Source organism: Microcebus murinus, unplaced genomic scaffold, assembly GCF_040939455.1.
Source record: "Microcebus murinus isolate Inina unplaced genomic scaffold, M.murinus_Inina_mat1.0 scaf007_hap2_Mmur4.0, whole genome shotgun sequence".
Lineage (NCBI taxonomy): Eukaryota > Metazoa > Chordata > Mammalia > Primates > Cheirogaleidae > Microcebus > Microcebus murinus.
In genome coordinates this window covers 622,135-641,969 of record NW_027438953.1, presented here as the reverse complement: position 1 = coordinate 641,969, position 19,835 = coordinate 622,135, and the positions used below count along the sequence as shown (strand labels likewise).

Here is a 19,835-nt window from a genome sequence, read left to right as displayed (position 1 = left end):
GGCCTCCTCTTGTCCCAAGCCGCGACACCGCCGCCACGCGGCAGCACGCGTGGCATCTGGACTGTCAGGTCTCAGACCCAAGGTCTGCTCTGTGGGAACCGACACGCTGGAGGAAACCTTGAGAGTCTGAGAGGGGAGGGAGTTCCAGAAGAAGGCCAGGATGTCATTTTGAGGGAGTATGTGACCAGAACTCGTCCCGTTGCTTTTGGGGTTCTATGGGCTACATGTAGGAATCTTTGGTGGTGGCACCTGATGTTGGGGGATCCGGAGTCACACCCAGACCTGCTCCACAGGCCTCCTTTTACTTTTCTCTTCGGATTCATCATTTTTAAAAAGTGTCTCTTACCTCTATTATTGCATTTTCTTTTCTCTCTCTTTTCAAGCAGATGATGGGAGTACAAGTATTCAGGTGACATGTGTTGCCCGTGCCCCCCTCCCCCCTGTGTTCTTATTCAGATACCTCTCATGTTGTCCCAGCGTATCGTGGGGGCACCAATGTTAAGGTCGGGTACGTCGCCCTCTCCAAGCCTCCACCCTCGGGTCAGAGCTTCAAGCGCGCCCATCCCCCAGTCAGTGCGCACCCACCCCATCCCTAACGGATGTGTATGCCCATCCCTCCCCCCACCCGCCCGACACCAACCCGACGAAGGTGATTCCTCTCTGTCCACTTAGGTGTCCATCCGTTCGTACCAGTTTGCTGGTGAGCGCGAGCACGTGGTGCTCGTGTGTCCATTCTTGGGATACTCGGCTTACTGGAACGGGTTCCAGCTCTGGCCAGGAGAACACGAGAGGTGCCCTCTCACCGCTGCTCCTCACAGCCGAATGGCACTCCGTGGTGTCCACGCGCCACATTTTATTAATGCACTCCTGGATGGAGGGGCACTCGGGTCGCTTCCACATCTTTGCGATTGTGAATTGTGCCCTAACTGTCACCCTACCCCTTACCCAGCCCGTCACCTCTGCCCCTGCCTGACGCACTCCTCCCCGGCCAGGCCCGTCACTGTCCTGGGCCCCCGCCTGACCGGCTCCTCCCCGCCCGGCGTGTCACCGTCCTCTGCCCCGGCCTGACATGCTCCTTCCCGCCCGGCCTCTCACCGTCCTCGGCCCCTGCCTGACCGGCTCCTCCGTCGCCTGGGCCTTCCAAGGGCTTGGTGTGGACGCTGCTTCCAGGAAGCCCTCCAGAAACCCGGCAGCAGGGTGGCCGCAGCAGTATCCAGCAGCCGTCCCTAAGTCGCGTGCGGGGGGACGTGCCCCCGCTGTGCCGCGGGGGCCCAGCCTGGTGTCTTCCCTGAGGCCCTGCGGCTGCCGGCTGCCGCTCCCCGCAAGGGGAGAGCCGCGGAGGTGGGGACCGCCTCCTGATGGGGACGTACACGCAGCTCTCCACGTCGGATTCCGGGGCTCTCTGTCCTGCCCGAAGGCCCAGCGGGCCTGCGGGTCCTTAGAGTGGCAAAAGCATCCGAAAGCTGAGATTGAGGGTCCGGTGGGTGTCTGCACTTTTGTGCTGGGCACCCCAGGGAGGCCCGGGGGCTGGCTGGACGACGCGGTCTGCTGGGCGGGGGGTTTGGAGGAGCAACTGATGCCCTTTGCACTTTGGGTAGCAAGAGTCTGAGGTGTCTCTGAGCCCTGTGCCCTGTGGGGGCGGGGCGGGGGGGAGGAGGAGGAGGAGGAGGAGGAGGAGGTGGGAAGGGCCGGGGCCTGCAGTCCTGTTCCCGGGGTGGCACGGCAAGTGGCTTCTTCCACAGGCTGCTTGGCCTGGGCTCCCTGCACCTGGGCCTTTGGAGGACCGGCCCTGTGCTTGCCAACACTTCCTGCAGGGACCCAGAGCTGGGAGGTGGCATCTCTCAGCCCTGGGTCGGGCAGAGCCCCAGCGGGCCATGCCCACAACCTCTCTCAGCACCGGTCCCCCAGAAGGCTCCTTTGGGACCAGGATTCTCTTGCGGTGACTCTTTAAGGTCTGGCCCCTGGATGGAGGGGCACCAGGAGTGGAGGAGCAGGAAGGGGAAGGGGGTGGCCATGCGAGGGGACACTTTGAGGCCAAGTCCCAGCTTCAGCCTGATCCTCCTGGGAACCCCGCTCTGAGACAAGGAGCCGGGCTTCGCATTCCCACAGCAGCCAGTCGTGGGCTGAGGACACCTGGGGCGTTGGGAACTCCCTGGCTTCTCCTTGGTTTAACATCTAGAGCTGCTTGGGAATCGCGCCGCCACACACACCCGAGCGCAGGTGTCTTCCGCACAGACTGCGGGCCTCGCTCTTCTGAATGCCGCTAGCTCGCCACCCACCCACGGGTGAACCTGGTCAGGGTGCTTTCTCTCAGGGGCAGACTCTTTTCCGGGCGGGCTACCGGTGTCTCTGTTTGCTCGTTTCTTTCTTCCATTTCGGGAAAGTCTTCCTTGCTGGGTGTGGAAATCTCCTATGCCTTCCCTCGCCTATTCTGTCAGCTTTCAAATTCTCTTTCAGTTGCCACCCTCACAGATGGATTAGGAAACTCTTTCCGGTGCACTCATTAGTGAAATGACCTCAAGGAAGCTGGAATCCAATATCTAATGGCCGATTTTTAGCGAGTCCACACGGGGTCGGGGTCCAATGCAGCCCCGGCCAGGCCCAGGCCCCTTGGACTGGGCCACAGGAGGACACGGAGGAGGGTCCCGGCCCCCACGAAGCGGTGCCGGCAGTTCTCCACGGGCTTAGGAGTTTTCCAGAGGTAGGAGATGGAGGGGACTGATTTCTTCAGCGCCCCCCAAACCACGCCACCCCACCCCACCCATGGGACACATCCCCAGAGAGAGACGCCCCATACACTGGCTGTGCCCCAGCCCTGGCCCGGGGGAATAGGCGGCAGCCCACCCACAGGGCGAGGGGGGCCGCAGCTGAAAGGGGTTGTGGCGGAGGGCGGCCCCTGGCTGGGGTCAAAGGGCGTGCGCGTGCGCAGTCAGCGGCGGCGAGGCGCCGGGGGTGGGCAGCGGGTACGTGAAGGAGGCCAGGCGAGGAGACGAGGGGGGCTGGGAGGGCTCCACCTTGGCGAGTCCAGCCGTGGAGGCGCATCTTGTGTGAGTGTGCGTGAGTGTGAGTGTGTGTGTGTGTATAGAGAGACAGCCCCCCCGCCCCGCCCCGCCCCGCCCCGCCCGTCACCCCCGACCCTCGGAGCACACCGGACCCGGCCCGGCGCGGGGCCTGGGGCGGGAGGAGGCGGCGGCGGCGGCGGCGGCGGCGGCGGCGGCGGCGGCGGCGGCGGCGGGGGGAAAGCGCAGAGAGGCTCGGCTTCTTGAGCGGGGCAGGGGCGCCCTCCACCGTCTAGGGCCACACCACCCCGAACGCCCCCGAGCTCGTCTGGTCTGGGAAGCTAAGCAGGGTCGGGCCTCCTTAGTACTTGGATGGGAGACCGCCTGGGAATACCGGGTGCCTTAGGCTTCTTCTGGTTTTTTTTTTTTTTTTTTTTTTGCCTCCTGTTCTGTTCCCTTTCTGGGAGCGCGGCGGCGGCCCGGGGTGGGGGTGACCCCCACCCTCAGCGCCCGCCGCGGTGCCTGGCGCCCCAGCCCGCACCGTGGGGCCTCCTCTTGTCCCAAGCCGCGACACCGCCGCCACGCGGCAGCACGCGTGGCATCTGGACTGTCAGGTCTCAGACCCAAGGTCTGCTCTGTGGGAACCGACACGTTGGAGGAAACCTTGAGAATCTGAGAGGGGAGGGAGTTCCAGAAGAAGGCCAGGATGTCATTTTGAGGGAGTATGTGACCAGAACTCGTCCCGTTGCTTTTGGGGTTCTATGGGCTACACGTAGGAATCTTTGGTGGTGGCACCTGATGTTGGGGGATCCGGAGTCACACCCAGACCTGCTCCACAGGCCTCCTTTTACTTTTCTCTTCGGATTCATTATTTTTAAAAAGTGTCTCTTACCTCTATTATTGCATTTTCTTTTCTCTCTCTTTTCAAGCAGATGATGGGAGTACAAGTATTCAGGTGACATGTGTTGCCCGTGCCCCCCTCCCCCCTGTGTTCTTATTCAGATACCTCTCATGTTGTCCCAGCGTATCGTGGGGGCACCAATGTTAAGGTCGGGTACGTCGCCCTCTCCAAGCCTCCACCCTCGGGTCAGAGCTTCAAGCGCGCCCATCCCCCAGTCGGTGCGCACCCACCCCATCCCTAACGGATGTGTATGCCCATCCCTCCCCCCACCCGCCCGACACCCACCCGACGAAGGTGATTCCTCTGTGTCCACTTAGGTGTCCATCCGTTCGTACCAGTTTGCTGGTGAGCGCGAGCACGTGGTGCTCGTGTGTCCATTCTTGGGATACTCGGCTTACTGGAACGGGTTCCAGCTCTGGCCAGGAGAACACGAGAGGTGCCCTCTCACCGCTGCTCCTCACAGCCGAATGGCACTCCGTGGTGTCCACGCGCCACATTTTATTAATGCACTCCTGGATGGATGGGCACTCGGGTCGCTTCCACATCTTTGGGATTGTGAATTGTGCCCTAACTGTCACCCTACCCCTTACCCAGCCCGTCACCTCTGCCCCTGCCTGACGCACTCCTCCCCGGCCAGGCCCGTCACTGTCCTGGGCCCCCGCCTGACCGGCTCCTCCCCGCCCGGCGTGTCACCGTCCTCTGCCCCGGCCTGACATGCTCCTTCCCGCCCGGCCTCTCACCGTCCTCGGCCCCTGCCTGACCGGCTCCTCCGTCGCCTGGGCCTTCCAAGGGCTTGGTGTGGACGCTGCTTCCAGGAAGCCCTCCAGAAACCCGGCAGCAGGGTGGCCGCAGCAGTCTCCAGCAGCCGTCCCTAAGTCGCGTGCGGGGGGACGTGCCCCCGCTGTGCCGCGGGGGCCCAGCCTGGTGTCTTCCCTGAGGCCCTGCGGCTGCCGGCTGCCGCTCCCCGCAAGGGGAGAGCCGCGGAGGTGGGGACCGCCTCCTGATGGGGACGTACACGCAGCTCTCCACGTCGGATTCCGGGGCTCTCTGTCCTGCCCGAAGGCCCAGCGGGCCTGCGGGTCCTTAGAGTGGCAAAAGCATCCGAAAGCTGAGATTGAGGGTCCGGTGGGTGTCTGCACTTTTGTGCTGGGCACCCCAGGGAGGCCCGGGGGCTGGCTGGACGACGCGGTCTGCTGGGCGGGGGTTTGGAGGAGCAACTGATGCCCTTTGCACTTTGGGTAGCAAGAGTCTGAGGTGTCTCTGAGCCCTGTGCCCTGTGGGGGCGGGGCGGGGGGGAGGAGGAGGAGGAGGAGGAGGAGGTGGGAAGGGCCGGGGCCTGCAGTCCTGTTCCCGGGGTGGCACGGCAAGTGGCTTCTTCCACAGGCTGCTTGGCCTGGGCTCCCTGCACCTGGGCCTTTGGAGGACCGGCCCTGTGCTTGCCAACACTTCCTGCAGGGACCCAGAGCTGGGAGGTGGCATCTCTCAGCCCTGGGTCGGGCAGAGCCCCAGCGGGCCATGCCCACAACCTCTCTCAGCACCGGTCCCCCAGAAGGCTCCTTTGGGACCAGGATTCTCTTGCGGTGACTCTTTAAGGTCTGGCCCCTGGATGGAGGGGCACCAGGAGTGGAGGAGCAGGAAGGGGAAGGGGGTGGCCATGCGAAGGGACACTTTGAGGCCAAGTCCCAGCTTCAGCCTGATCCTCCTGGGAACCCCGCTCTGAGACAAGGAGCCGGGCTTCGCATTCCCACAGCAGCCAGTCGTGTGCTGAGGACACCTGGGGCGTTGGGAACTCCCTGGCTTCTCCTTGGTTTAACATCTAGAGCTGCTTGGGAATCGCGCCGCCACACACACCCGAGCGCAGGTGTCTTCCGCACAGACTGCGGGCCTCGCTCTTCTGAATGCCGCTAGCTCGCCACACACCCACGGGTGAACCTGGTCAGGGTGCTTTCTCTCAGGGGCAGACTCTTTTCCGGGCGGGCTACCGGTGTCTCTGTTTGCTCGTTTCTTTCTTCCATTTCGGGAAAGTCTTCCTTGCTGGGTGTGGAAATCTCCTATGCCTTCCCTCGCCTATTCTGTCAGCTTTCAAATTCTCTTTCAGTTGCCACCCTCACAGATGGATTAGGAAACTCTTTCCGGTGCACTCATTAGTGAAATGACCTCAAGGAAGCTGGAATCCAATATCTAATGGCCGATTTTTAGCGAGTCCACACGCCAGGGTGGTCGGGGTCCAATGCAGCCCCGGGCAGGCCCAGGCCCCTTGGACTGGGCCACAGGAGGACACGGAGGAGGGTCCCGGCCCCCACGAAGCGGTGCCGGCAGTTCTCCACGGGCTTGGGCGTTTTCCAGAGGTAGGAGATGGAGGGGACTGATTTCTTCAGCGCCCCCCAAACCACGCCACCCCACCCCACCCATGGGACACATCCCCAGAGAGAGACGCCCCATACACTGGCTGTGCCCCAGCCCTGGCCCGGGGGAATAGGCGGCAGCCCACCCAAAGGGCGAGGGGGGCCGCAGATGAAAGGGGTTGTGGGGGAGGGCGGCCCCTGGCTGGGGTCAAAGGGCGAGCGTCCAGCGCGTGCGCAGTCAGCGGCGGCGAGGCGCGGGGGTGGGCAGCGGGTATGTGAAGGAGGCCAGGCAAGGAGACGAGGGGGGCTGGGAGGGCTCCACCTTGGCGAGTCCAGCCGTGGAGGCGCATATTGTGTGAGTGTGCGTGAGTGTGAGTGTGTGTGTGTATAGAGAGACAGCCCCGCGCCCCGCCCCACCCCGCCCCGCCCCGCCCGTCACCCCCGACCCTCGGAGCACACCGGACCCGGCCCGGCGCGGGGCCTGGGGCGGGAGGAGGCGGCGGCGGCGGCGGGAAAGCGCAGAGAGGCTCGGCTTCTTGAGCGGGGCAGGGGCGCCCTCCGCCGTCTAGGGCCACACCACCCCGAACGCCCCCGAGCTCGTCTGGTCTGGGAAGCTAAGCAGGGTCGGGCCTCCTTAGTACTTGGATGGGAGACCGCTTGGGAATACCGGGTGCCTTAGGCTTCTTCTGGTTTTTTTTTTTTTTTTTTTGCCTCCTGTTCCCTTTCTGGGAGCGCGGCGGCGGCCCGGGGTGGGGGTGACCCCCACCCTCAGCGCCCGCCGCGGTGCCTGGCGCCCCAGCCCGCACCGTGGGGCCTCCTCTTGTCCCAAGCCGCGACACCGCCGCCACGCGGCAGCACGCGTGGCATCTGGACTGTCAGGTCTCAGACCCAAGGTCTGCTCTGTGGGAACCGACACGCTGGAGGAAACCTTGAGAGTCTGAGAGGGGAGGGAGTTCCAGAAGAAGGCCAGGATGTCATTTTGAGGGAGTATGTGACCAGAACTCGTCCCGTTGCTTTTGGGGTTCTATGGGCTACACGTAGGAATCTTTGGTGGTGGCACCTGATGTTGGGGGATCCGGAGTCACACCCAGACCTGCTCCACAGGCCTCCTTTTACTTTTCTCTTCGGATTCATCATTTTTAAAAAGTGTCTCTTACCTCTATTATTGCATTTTCTTTTCTCTCTCTTTTCAAGCAGATGATGGGAGTACAAGTATTCAGGTGACATGTGTTGCCCGTGCCCCCCTCCCCCCTGTGTTCTTATTCAGATACCTCTCATGTTGTCCCAGCGTATCGTGGGGGCACCAATGTTAAGGTCGGGTACGTCGCCCTCTCCAAGCCTCCACCCTCGGGTCAGAGCTTCAAGCGCGCCCATCCCCCAGTCGGTGCGCACCCACCCCATCCCTAACGGATGTGTATGCCCATCCCTCCCCCCACCCGCCCGACACCAACCCGACGAAGGTGATTCCTCTCTGTCCACTTAGGTGTCCATCCGTTCGTACCAGTTTGCTGGTGAGCGCGAGCACGTGGTGCTCGTGTGTCCATTCTTGGGATACTCGGCTTACTGGAACGGGTTCCAGCTCTGGCCAGGAGAACACGAGAGGTGCCCTCTCACCGCTGCTCCTCACAGCCGAATGGCACTCCGTGGTGTCCACGCGCCACATTTTATTAATGCACTCCTGGATGGAGGGGCACTCGGGTCGCTTCCACATCTTTGCGATTGTGAATTGTGCCCTAACTGTCACCCTACCCCTTACCCAGCCCGTCACCTCTGCCCCTGCCTGACGCACTCCTCCCCGGCCAGGCCCGTCACTGTCCTGGGCCCCCGCCTGACCGGCTCCTCCCCGCCCGGCGTGTCACCGTCCTCTGCCCCGGCCTGACATGCTCCTTCCCGCCCGGCCTCTCACCGTCCTCGGCCCCTGCCTGACCGGCTCCTCCGTCGCCTGGGCCTTCCAAGGGCTTGGTGTGGACGCTGCTTCCAGGAAGCCCTCCAGAAACCCGGCAGCAGGGTGGCCGCAGCAGTCTCCAGCAGCCGTCCCTAAGTCGCGTGCGGGGGGACGTGCCCCCGCTGTGCCGCGGGGGCCCAGCCTGGTGTCTTCCCTGAGGCCCTGCGGCTGCCGGCTGCCGCTCCCCGCAAGGGGAGAGCCGCGGAGGTGGGGACCGCCTCCTGATGGGGACGTACACGCAGCTCTCCACGTCGGATTCCGGGGCTCTCTGTCCTGCCCGAAGGCCCAGCGGGCCTGCGGGTCCTTAGAGTGGCAAAAGCATCCGAAAGCTGAGATTGAGGGTCCGGTGGGTGTCTGCACTTTTGTGCTGGGCACCCCAGGGAGGCCCGGGGGCTGGCTGGACGACGCGGTCTGCTGGGCGGGGGGTTTGGAGGAGCAACTGATGCCCTTTGCACTTTGGGTAGCAAGAGTCTGAGGTGTCTCTGAGCCCTGTGCCCTGTGGGGGCGGGGCGGGGGGGAGGAGGAGGAGGAGGAGGAGGAGGAGGTGGGAAGGGCCGGGGCCTGCAGTCCTGTTCCCGGGGTGGCACGGCAAGTGGCTTCTTCCACAGGCTGCTTGGCCTGGGCTCCCTGCACCTGGGCCTTTGGAGGACCGGCCCTGTGCTTGCCAACACTTCCTGCAGGGACCCAGAGCTGGGAGGTGGCATCTCTCAGCCCTGGGTCGGGCAGAGCCCCAGCGGGCCATGCCCACAACCTCTCTCAGCACCGGTCCCCCAGAAGGCTCCTTTGGGACCAGGATTCTCTTGCGGTGACTCTTTAAGGTCTGGCCCCTGGATGGAGGGGCACCAGGAGTGGAGGAGCAGGAAGGGGAAGGGGGTGGCCATGCGAGGGGACACTTTGAGGCCAAGTCCCAGCTTCAGCCTGATCCTCCTGGGAACCCCGCTCTGAGACAAGGAGCCGGGCTTCGCATTCCCACAGCAGCCAGTCGTGGGCTGAGGACACCTGGGGCGTTGGGAACTCCCTGGCTTCTCCTTGGTTTAACATCTAGAGCTGCTTGGGAATCGCGCCGCCACACACACCCGAGCGCAGGTGTCTTCCGCACAGACTGCGGGCCTCGCTCTTCTGAATGCCGCTAGCTCGCCACCCACCCACGGGTGAACCTGGTCAGGGTGCTTTCTCTCAGGGGCAGACTCTTTTCCGGGCGGGCTACCGGTGTCTCTGTTTGCTCGTTTCTTTCTTCCATTTCGGGAAAGTCTTCCTTGCTGGGTGTGGAAATCTCCTATGCCTTCCCTCGCCTATTCTGTCAGCTTTAAAATTCTCTTTCAGTTGCCACCCTCACAGATGGATTAGGAAACTCTTTCCGGTGCACTCATTAGTGAAATGACCTCAAGGAAGCTGGAATCCAATATCTAATGGCCGATTTTTAGCGAGTCCACACGGGGTCGGGGTCCAATGCAGCCCCGGCCAGGCCCAGGCCCCTTGGACTGGGCCACAGGAGGACACGGAGGAGGGTCCCGGCCCCCACGAAGCGGTGCCGGCAGTTCTCCACGGGCTTAGGAGTTTTCCAGAGGTAGGAGATGGAGGGGACTGATTTCTTCAGCGCCCCCCAAACCACGCCACCCCACCCCACCCATGGGACACATCCCCAGAGAGAGACGCCCCATACACTGGCTGTGCCCCAGCCCTGGCCCGGGGGAATAGGCGGCAGCCCACCCACAGGGCGAGGGGGGCCGCAGCTGAAAGGGGTTGTGGCGGAGGGCGGCCCCTGGCTGGGGTCAAAGGGCGTGCGCGTGCGCAGTCAGCGGCGGCGAGGCGCCGGGGGTGGGCAGCGGGTACGTGAAGGAGGCCAGGCGAGGAGACGAGGGGGGCTGGGAGGGCTCCACCTTGGCGAGTCCAGCCGTGGAGGCGCATCTTGTGTGAGTGTGCGTGAGTGTGAGTGTGTGTGTGTGTATAGAGAGACAGCCCCCCCGCCCCGCCCCGCCCCGCCCCGCCCCGCCCGTCACCCCCGACCCTCGGAGCACACCGGACCCGGCCCGGCGCGGGGCCTGGGGCGGGAGGAGGCGGCGGCGGCGGCGGCGGCGGCGGCGGCGGCGGCGGCGGCGGCGGCGGCGGCGGCGGCGGGGGGAAAGCGCAGAGAGGCTCGGCTTCTTGAGCGGGGCAGGGGCGCCCTCCACCGTCTAGGGCCACACCACCCCGAACGCCCCCGAGCTCGTCTGGTCTGGGAAGCTAAGCAGGGTCGGGCCTCCTTAGTACTTGGATGGGAGACCGCCTGGGAATACCGGGTGCCTTAGGCTTCTTCTGGTTTTTTTTTTTTTTTTTTTTTTTGCCTCCTGTTCTGTTCCCTTTCTGGGAGCGCGGCGGCGGCCCGGGGTGGGGGTGACCCCCACCCTCAGCGCCCGCCGCGGTGCCTGGCGCCCCAGCCCGCACCGTGGGGCCTCCTCTTGTCCCAAGCCGCGACACCGCCGCCACGCGGCAGCACGCGTGGCATCTGGACTGTCAGGTCTCAGACCCAAGGTCTGCTCTGTGGGAACCGACACGTTGGAGGAAACCTTGAGAATCTGAGAGGGGAGGGAGTTCCAGAAGAAGGCCAGGATGTCATTTTGAGGGAGTATGTGACCAGAACTCGTCCCGTTGCTTTTGGGGTTCTATGGGCTACACGTAGGAATCTTTGGTGGTGGCACCTGATGTTGGGGGATCCGGAGTCACACCCAGACCTGCTCCACAGGCCTCCTTTTACTTTTCTCTTCGGATTCATTATTTTTAAAAAGTGTCTCTTACCTCTATTATTGCATTTTCTTTTCTCTCTCTTTTCAAGCAGATGATGGGAGTACAAGTATTCAGGTGACATGTGTTGCCCGTGCCCCCCTCCCCCCTGTGTTCTTATTCAGATACCTCTCATGTTGTCCCAGCGTATCGTGGGGGCACCAATGTTAAGGTCGGGTACGTCGCCCTCTCCAAGCCTCCACCCTCGGGTCAGAGCTTCAAGCGCGCCCATCCCCCAGTCGGTGCGCACCCACCCCATCCCTAACGGATGTGTATGCCCATCCCTCCCCCCACCCGCCCGACACCCACCCGACGAAGGTGATTCCTCTCTGTCCACTTAGGTGTCCATCCGTTCGTACCAGTTTGCTGGTGAGCGCGAGCACGTGGTGCTCGTGTGTCCATTCTTGGGATACTCGGCTTACTGGAACGGGTTCCAGCTCTGGCCAGGAGAACACGAGAGGTGCCCTCTCACCGCTGCTCCTCACAGCCGAATGGCACTCCGTGGTGTCCACGCGCCACATTTTATTAATGCACTCCTGGATGGATGGGCACTCGGGTCGCTTCCACATCTTTGCGATTGTGAATTGTGCCCTAACTGTCACCCTACCCCTTACCCAGCCCGTCACCTCTGCCCCTGCCTGACGCACTCCTCCCCGGCCAGGCCCGTCACTGTCCTGGGCCCCCGCCTGACCGGCTCCTCCCCGCCCGGCGTGTCACCGTCCTCTGCCCCGGCCTGACATGCTCCTTCCCACCCGGCCTCTCACCGTCCTCGGCCCCTGCCTGACCGGCTCCTCCGTCGCCTGGGCCTTCCAAGGGCTTGGTGTGGACGCTGCTTCCAGGAAGCCCTCCAGAAACCCGGCAGCAGGGTGGCCGCAGCAGTCTCCAGCAGCCGTCCCTAAGTCGCGTGCGGGGGGACGTGCCCCCGCTGTGCCGCGGGGGCCCAGCCTGGTGTCTTCCCTGAGGCCCTGCGGCTGCCGGCTGCCGCTCCCCGCAAGGGGAGAGCCGCGGAGGTGGGGACCGCCTCCTGATGGGGACGTACACGCAGCTCTCCACGTCGGATTCCGGGGCTCTCTGTCCTGCCCGAAGGCCCAGCGGGCCTGCGGGTCCTTAGAGTGGCAAAAGCATCCGAAAGCTGAGATTGAGGGTCCGGTGGGTGTCTGCACTTTTGTGCTGGGCACCCCAGGGAGGCCCGGGGGCTGGCTGGACGACGCGGTCTGCTGGGCGGGGGGTTTGGAGGAGCAACTGATGCCCTTTGCACTTTGGGTAGCAAGAGTCTGAGGTGTCTCTGAGCCCTGTGCCATGTCGGGGGGGGGGTGCAGGGCGGAGGAGGAGGAGGAGGAGGAGGTGGGAAGGGCCGGGGCCCGCAGTCCTGTTCCCGGGGTGGCAGGGCAAGTGGCTTCTTCCACAGGCTGCTTGGCCTGGGCTCCCTGCACCTGGGCCTTTGGAGGACCGGCCCTGTGCTTGCCAACACTTCCTGCAGGGACCCAGAGCTGGGAGGTTGCATCTCTCAGCCCTGGGTCGGGCAGAGCCCCAGCGGGCCATGCCCACAACCTCTCTCAGCACCGGTCCCCCAGAAGGCTCCTTTGGGACCAGGATTCTCTTGCGGTGACTCTTTAAGGTCTGGCCCCTGGATGGAGGGGCACCAGGAGTAGAGGAGCAGGAAGGGGAAGGGGGTGGCCATGCGAGGGGACACTTTGAGGCCAAGTCCCAGCTTCAGCCTGATCCTCCTGGGAACCCCGCTCTGAGACAAGGAGCCGGGCTTCGCATTCCCACAGCAGCCAGTCGTGGGCTGAGGACACCTGGGGCGTTGGGAACTCCCTGGCTTCTCCTGGGTTTAACATCTAGAACTGCTTGTGAATCACGCCGCCACACACACCCGAGCGCAGGTGTCTTCCGCACAGACTGCGGGCCTCGCTCTTCTGAATGCCGCTAGCTCGCCACCCACCCACGGGTGAACCTGGTCAGGGTGCTTTCTCTCAGGGGCAGACTCTTTTCCGGGCGGGCTACCGGTGTCTCTGTTTGCTCGTTTCTTTCTTCCATTTCGGGAAAGTCTTCCTTGCTGGGTGTGGAAATCTCCTATGCCTTCCCTCGCCTATTCTGTCAGCTTTCAAATTCTCTTTCAGTTGCCACCCTCACAGATGGATTAGGAAACTCTTTCCGGTGCACTCATTAGTGAAATGACCTCAAGGAAGCTGGAATCCAATATCTAATGGCCGATTTTTAGCGAGTCCACACGCCAGGGTGGTCGGGGTCCAATGCAGCCCCGGGCAGGCCCAGGCCCCTTGGACTGGGCCACAGGAGGACACGGAGGAGGGTCCCGGCCCCCACGAAGCGGTGCCGGCAGTTCTCCACGGGCTTGGGCGTTTTCCAGAGGTAGGAGATGGAGGGGACTGATTTCTTCAGCGCCCCCCAAACCACGCCACCCCACCCCACCCATGGGACACATCCCCAGAGAGAGACGCCCCATACACTGGCTGTGCCCCAGCCCTGGCCCGGGGGAATAGGCGGCAGCCCACCCACAGGGCGAGGGGGGGGGCGCAGCTGAAAGGGGTTGTGGGGGAGGGCGGCCCCTGGCTGGGGTCAAAGGGCGAGCGCCCCGCGCGTGCGCGTGCGCAGTCAGCGGCGGCGGCGACGCGCCGGGGGTGGGCAGCGGGTACGTGAAGGAGGCCAGGCGAGGAGACGAGGGGGCCTGGGAGGGCTCCACCTTGGCGAGTCCAGCCGTGGAGGCGCATCTTGTGTGAGTGTGCGTGAGTTTGAGTGTGTGTGTGTGTATAGAGAGACACCCCCCCGCCCCGCCCCACCCCGCCCCGCCCCGCCCGTCACCCCCGACCCTCGGAGCACACCGGACCCGGCCCGGCGCGGGGCCTGGGGCGGGAGGAGGCGGCGGCGGCGGCGGCGGCGGCGGCGGCGGCGGCGGCGGGAAAGCGCAGAGAGGCTCGGCTTCTTGAGCGGGGCAGGGGCGCCCTCCGCCGTCTAGGGCCACACCACCCCGAACGCCCCAGAGCTCGTCTGGTCTGGGAAGCTAAGCAGGGTCGCGCCTCCTTAGTACTTGGATGGGAGACCGCCTGGGAATACCGGGTGCCTTAGGCTTCTTCTGGTTTTTGTTTTTTTTGTTTTTTTTTTTGCCTCTTGTTCTGTTCCCTTTCTGGGAGCGCGGCGGCGGCCCGGGGTGGGGGTGACCCCCACCCTCAGCGCCCGCCCTGCGGCTGCCGGCTGGGCTGCCGCTACCCGCAAGGGGAGAGCCGCGGAGGTGGGGACCGCCTCCTGATGGGGACGTACACGCAGCTCTCCACGTCGGATTCCGGGGCTCTCTGTCCTGCCCGAAGGCCCAGCTGGCCTGCGGGTCCTTAGAGTGGCAAAAACCTCCGAAAACTGAGACTGAGGGTCCGGTGGGTGTCTGCACTTTTGTGCTGGGCACCCCAGGGAGGCCCGGGGGCTGGCTGGACAACGTGGTCTGCTGGGCGGTGGGGGGGGGGTTGGAGGAGCAACTGATGCCCTTTGCACTTTGGGTAGCAAGAGTCTGAGGTGTCTCTGAGCCCTGTGCCCTGTGGGGGCGGGGCGGGGGGGAGGAGGAGGAGGAGGAGGAGGAGGTGGGAAGGGCCGGGGCCTGCAGTCCTGTTCCCGGGGTGGCACGGCAAGTGGCTTCTTCCACAGGCTGCTTGGCCTGGGCTCCCTGCACCTGGGCCTTTGGAGGACCGGCCCTGTGCTTGCCAACACTTCCTGCAGGGACCCAGAGCTGGGAGGTGGCATCTCTCAGCCCTGGGTCGGGCAGAGCCCCAGCGGGCCATGCCCACAACCTCTCTCAGCACCGGTCCCCCAGAAGGCTCCTTTGGGACCAGGATTCTCTTGCGGTGACTCTTTAAGGTCTGGCCCCTGGATGGAGGGGCACCAGGAGTAGAGGAGCAGGAAGGGGAAGGGGGTGGCCATGCGAGGGGACACTTTGAGGCCAAGTCCCAGCTTCAGCCTGATCCTCCTGGGAACCCCGCTCTGAGACAAGGAGCCGGGCTTCGCATTCCCACAGCAGCCAGTCGTGGGCTGAGGACACCTGGGGCGTTGGGAACTCCCTGGCTTCTCCTTGGTTTAACATCTAGAGCTGCTTGGGAATCGCGCCGCCACACACACCCGAGCGCAGGTGTCTTCCGCACAGACTGCGGGCCTCGCTCTTCTGAATGCCGCTAGCTCGCCACCCACCCACGGGTGAACCTGGTCAGGGTGCTTTCTCTCAGGGGCAGACTCTTTTCCGGGCGGGCTACCGGTGTCTCTGTTTGCTCGTTTCTTTCTTCCATTTCGGGAAAGTCTTCCTTGCTGGGTGTGGAAATCTCCTATGCCTTCCCTCGCCTATTCTGTCAGCTTTCAAATTCTCTTTCAGTTGCCACCCTCACAGATGGATTAGGAAACTCTTTCCGGTGCACTCATTAGTGAAATGACCTCAAGGAAGCTGGAATCCAATATCTAATGGCCGATTTTTAGCGAGTCCACACGCCAGGGTGGTCGGGGTCCAATGCAGCCCCGGCCAGGCCCAGGCCCCTTGGACTGGGCCACAGGAGGACACGGAGGAGGGTCCCGGCCCCCACGAAGCGGTGCCGGCAGTTCTCCACGGGCTTGGGCGTTTTCCAGAGGTAGGAGATGGAGGGGACTGATTTCTTCAGCGCCCCCCAAACCACGCCACCCCACCCCACCCATGGGACACATCCCCAGAGAGAGACGCCCCATACACTGGCTGTGCCCCAGCCCTGGCCCGGGGGAATAGGCGGCAGCCCACCCACAGGGCGAGGGGGGGGGCGCAGCTGAAAGGGGTTGTGGGGGAGGGCGGCCCCTGGCTGGGGTCAAAGGGCGAGCGCCCCGCGCGTGCGCGTGCGCAGTCAGCGGCGGCGACGCGCCGGGGGTGGGCAGCGGGTACGTGAAGGAGGCCAGGCGAGGAGACGAGGGGGCCTGGGAGGGCTCCACCTTGGCGAGTCCAGCCGTGGAGGCGCATCTTGTGTGAGTGTGCGTGAGTGTGAGTGTGTGTGTGTGTATAGAGAGACACCCCCCCGCCCCGCCCCACCCCGCCCCGCCCCGAGCGTCACCCCCGACCCTCGGAGCACACCGGACCCGGCCCGGCGCGGGGCCTGGGGCGGGAGGAGGCGGCGGCGGCGGCGGCGGCGGCGGCGGCGGCGGCGGCGGGAAAGCGCAGAGAGGCTCGGCTTCTTGAGCGGGGCAGGGGCGCCCTCCGCCGTCTAGGGCCACACCACCCCGAACTCCCCAGAGCTCGTCTGGTCTGGGAAGCTAAGCAGGGTCGGGCCTCCTTAGTACTTGGATGGGAGACCGCCTGGGAATACCGGGTGCCTTAGGCTTCTTCTGGTTTTTTTTTTTTTTTTTTTTTTTTTTGCCTCTTGTTCTGTTCCCTTTCTGGGAGCGCGGCGGCGGCCCGGGGTGGGGGTGACCCCCACCCTCAGCGCCCGCCCTGCGGCTGCCGGCTGGGCTGCCGCTACCCGCAAGGGGAGAGCCGCGGAGGTGGGGACCGCCTCCTGATGGGGACGTACACGCAGCTCTCCACGTCGGATTCCGGGGCTCTCTGTCCTGCCCGAAGGCCCAGCTGGCCTGCGGGTCCTTAGAGTGGCAAAAACCTCCGAAAACTGAGACTGAGGGTCCGGTGGGTGTCTGCACTTTTGTGCTGGGCACCCCAGGGAGGCCCGGGGGCTGGCTGGACAACGTGGTCTGCTGGGCGGTGGGGGGGGGTTGGAGGAGCAACTGATGCCCTTTGCACTTTGGGTAGCAAGAGTCTGAGGTGTCTCTGAGCCCTGTGCCCTGTGGGGGCGGGGCGGGGGGGAGGAGGAGGAGGAGGAGGAGGAGGTGGGAAGGGCCGGGGCCTGCAGTCCTGTTCCCGGGGTGGCACGGCAAGTGGCTTCTTCCACAGGCTGCTTGGCCTGGGCTCCCTGCACCTGGGCCTTTGGAGGACCGGCCCTGTGCTTGCCAACACTTCCTGCAGGGACCCAGAGCTGGGAGGTGGCATCTCTCAGCCCTGGGTCGGGCAGAGCCCCAGCGGGCCATGCCCACAACCTCTCTCAGCACCGGTCCCCCAGAAGGCTCCTTTGGGACCAGGATTCTCTTGCGGTGACTCTTTAAGGTCTGGCCCCTGGATGGAGGGGCACCAGGAGTAGAGGAGCCGGAAGGGGAAGGGGGTGGCCATGCGAGGGGACACTTTGAGGCCAAGTCCCAGCTTCAGCCTGATCCTCCTGGGAACCCCGCTCTGAGACAAGGAGCCGGGCTTCGCATTCCCACAGCAGCCAGTCGTGGGCTGAGGACACCTGGGGCGTTGGGAACTCCCTGGCTTCTCCTTGGTTTAACATCTAGAGCTGCTTGGGAATCGCGCCGCCACACACACCCGAGCGCAGGTGTCTTCCGCACAGACTGCGGGCCTCGCTCTTCTGAATGCCGCTAGCTCGCCACCCACCCACGGGTGAACCTGGTCAGGGTGCTTTCTCTCAGGGGCAGACTCTTTTCCGGGCGGGCTACCGGTGTCTCTGTTTGCTCGTTTCTTTCTTCCATTTCGGGAAAGTCTTCCTTGCTGGGTGTGGAAATCTCCTATGCCTTCCCTCGCCTATTCTGTCAGCTTTCAAATTCTCTTTCAGTTGCCACCCTCACAGATGGATTAGGAAACTCTTTCCGGTGCACTCATTAGTGAAATGACCTCAAGGAAGCTGGAATCCAATATCTAATGGCCGATTTTTAGCGAGTCCACACGCCAGGGTGGTCGGGGTCCAATGCAGCCCCGGCCAGGCCCAGGCCCCTTGGACTGGGCCACAGGAGGACACGGAGGAGGGTCCCGGCCCCCACGAAGCGGTGCCGGCAGTTCTCCACGGGCTTAGGAGTTTTCCAGAGGTAGGAGATGGAGGGGACTGATTTCTTCAGCGCCCCCCAAACCACGCCACCCCACCCCACCCATGGGACACATCCCCAGAGAGAGACGCCCCATACACTGGCTGTGCCCCAGCCCTGGCCCGGGGGAATAGGCGGCAGCCCACCCACAGGGCGAGGGGGGGGGCGCAGCTGAAAGGGGTTGTGGGGGAGGGCGGCCCCTGGCTGGGGTCAAAGGGCGAGCGCCCCGCGCGTGCGCGTGCGCAGTCAGCGGCGGCGGCGACGCGCCGGGGGTGGGCAGCGGGTACGTGAAGGAGGCCAGGCGAGGAGACGAGGGGGCCTGGGAGGGCTCCACCTTGGCGAGTCCAGCCGTGGAGGCGCATCTTGTGTGAGTGTGCGTGAGTGTGAGTGTGTGTGTGTGTATAGAGAGACACCCCCCCGCCCCGCCCCACCCCGCCCCGCCCCGCCCGTCACCCCCGACCCTCGGAGCACACCGGACCCGGCCCGGCGCGGGGCCTGGGGCGGGAGGAGGCGGCGGCGGCGGCGGCGGCGGCGGCGGCGGCGGCGGCGGGAAAGCGCAGAGAGGCTCGGCTTCTTGAGCAGGGCAGGGGCGCCCTCCGCCGTCTAGGGCCACACCACCCCGAACGCCCCAGAGCTCGTCTGGTCTGGGAAGCTAAGCAGGGTCGGGCCTCCTTAGTACTTGGATGGGAGACCGCCTGGGAATACCGGGTGCCTTAGGCTTCTTCTGGTTTTTTTTTTTTTTTTTTTTTTTTTTTGCCTCTTGTTCTGTTCCCTTTCTGGGAGCGCGGCGGCGGCCCGGGGTGGGGGTGACCCCCACCCTCAGCGCCCGCCCTGCGGCTGCCGGCTGGGCTGCCGCTACCCGCAAGGGGAGAGCCGCGGAGGTGGGGACCGCCTCCTGATGGGGACGTACACGCAGCTCTCCACGTCGGATTCCGGGGCTCTCTGTCCTGCCCGAAGGCCCAGCTGGCCTGCGGGTCCTTAGAGTGGCAAAAACCTCCGAAAACTGAGACTGAGGGTCCGGTGGGTGTCTGCACTTTTGTGCTGGGCACCCCAGGGAGGCCCGGGGGCTGGCTGGACAACGTGGTCTGCTGGGCGGTGGGGGGGGGTTGGAGGAGCAACTGATGCCCTTTGCACTTTGGGTAGCAAGAGTCTGAGGTGTCTCTGAGCCCTGTGCCCTGTGGGGGCGGGGCGGGGGGGAGGAGGAGGAGGAGGAGGAGGAGGTGGGAAGGGCCGGGGCCTGCAGTCCTGTTCCCGGGTGGCACGGCAAGTGGCTTCTTCCACAGGCTGCTTGGCCTGGGCTCCCTGCACCTGGGCCTTTGGAGGACCGGCCCTGTGCTTGCCAACACTTCCTGCAGGGACCCAGAGCTGGGAGGTGGCATCTCTCAGCCCTGGGTCGGGCAGAGCCCCAGCGGGCCATGCCCACAACCTCTCTCAGCACCGGTCCCCCAGAAGGCTCCTTTGGGACCAGGATTCTCTTGCGGTGACTCTTTAAGGTCTGGCCCCTGGATGGAGGGGCACCAGGAGTAGAGGAGCCGGAAGGGGAAGGGGGTGGCCATGCGAGGGGACACTTTGAGGCCAAGTCCCAGCTTCAGCCTGATCCTCCTGGGAACCCCGCTCTGAGACAAGGAGCCGGGCTTCGCATTCCCACAGCAGCCAGTCGTGGGCTGAGGACACCTGGGGCGTTGGGAACTCCCTGGCTTCTCCTTGGTTTAACATCTAGAGCTGCTTGGGAATCGCGCCGCCACACACACCCGAGCGCAGGTGTCTTCCGCACAGACTGCGGGCCTCGCTCTTCTGAATGCCGCTAGCTCGCCACCCACCCACGGGTGAACCTGGTCAGGGTGCTTTCTCTCAGGGGCAGACTCTTTTCCGGGCGGGCTACCGGTGTCTCTGTTTGCTCGTTTCTTTCTTCCATTTCGGGAAAGTCTTCCTTGCTGGGTGTGGAAATCTCCTATGCCTTCCCTCGCCTATTCTGTCAGCTTCAAAATTCTCTTTCAGTTGCCACCCTCACAGATGGATTAGGAAAC

At 64.4% G+C, this 19,835-nt stretch overlaps 5 pseudogenes; all 5 read left to right on the top strand.

Moving 5' to 3' along the window:
* Positions 1–3,289: 3,289 nt before the first annotated feature.
* LOC142866875 (uncharacterized) lies at positions 3,290–3,408 on the top strand (annotated as a pseudogene).
* Positions 3,409–6,808: 3,400 nt separating this feature from the next.
* On the top strand, positions 6,809–6,927 carry LOC142866903 (uncharacterized; annotated as a pseudogene).
* A 3,435-nt stretch (positions 6,928–10,362) lies between these two features.
* LOC142866874 (uncharacterized) lies at positions 10,363–10,481 on the top strand (annotated as a pseudogene).
* Positions 10,482–16,164: 5,683 nt separating this feature from the next.
* Positions 16,165–16,283, top strand: LOC142866937 (uncharacterized; annotated as a pseudogene).
* Positions 16,284–18,409: 2,126 nt separating this feature from the next.
* Positions 18,410–18,528, top strand: LOC142866915 (uncharacterized; annotated as a pseudogene).
* Positions 18,529–19,835: the final 1,307 nt, after the last annotated feature.